Genomic DNA, 268 nt, shown 5'->3' on the forward strand with positions numbered 1-268 from the left:
AATACTACCATTTTAAAATAAAATCAGCTTTAATACAAATTTTAATTTTAAATCAGTTCACTAATCATAAATATCAAAATTGTCACTTTAAAAACATTCAATTAAAATTTGTTCTTACAACCCTTAAGAATGTTCTCTTTTAAGTTTATATATTCTCGTTTAACTAAAGCTAGAATTTATAAAGTAAAAACAAAACAATTCAACAGCAACTGCACAAAATTTTGTCAAAAGAGCAACAAATTCAGTTATCTATAAGTTATTTTATTAT

The sequence above is a fragment of the Arachis ipaensis genome, chromosome B10 (assembly GCF_000816755.2).
Source record: "Arachis ipaensis cultivar K30076 chromosome B10, Araip1.1, whole genome shotgun sequence".
Lineage (NCBI taxonomy): Eukaryota > Viridiplantae > Streptophyta > Magnoliopsida > Fabales > Fabaceae > Arachis > Arachis ipaensis.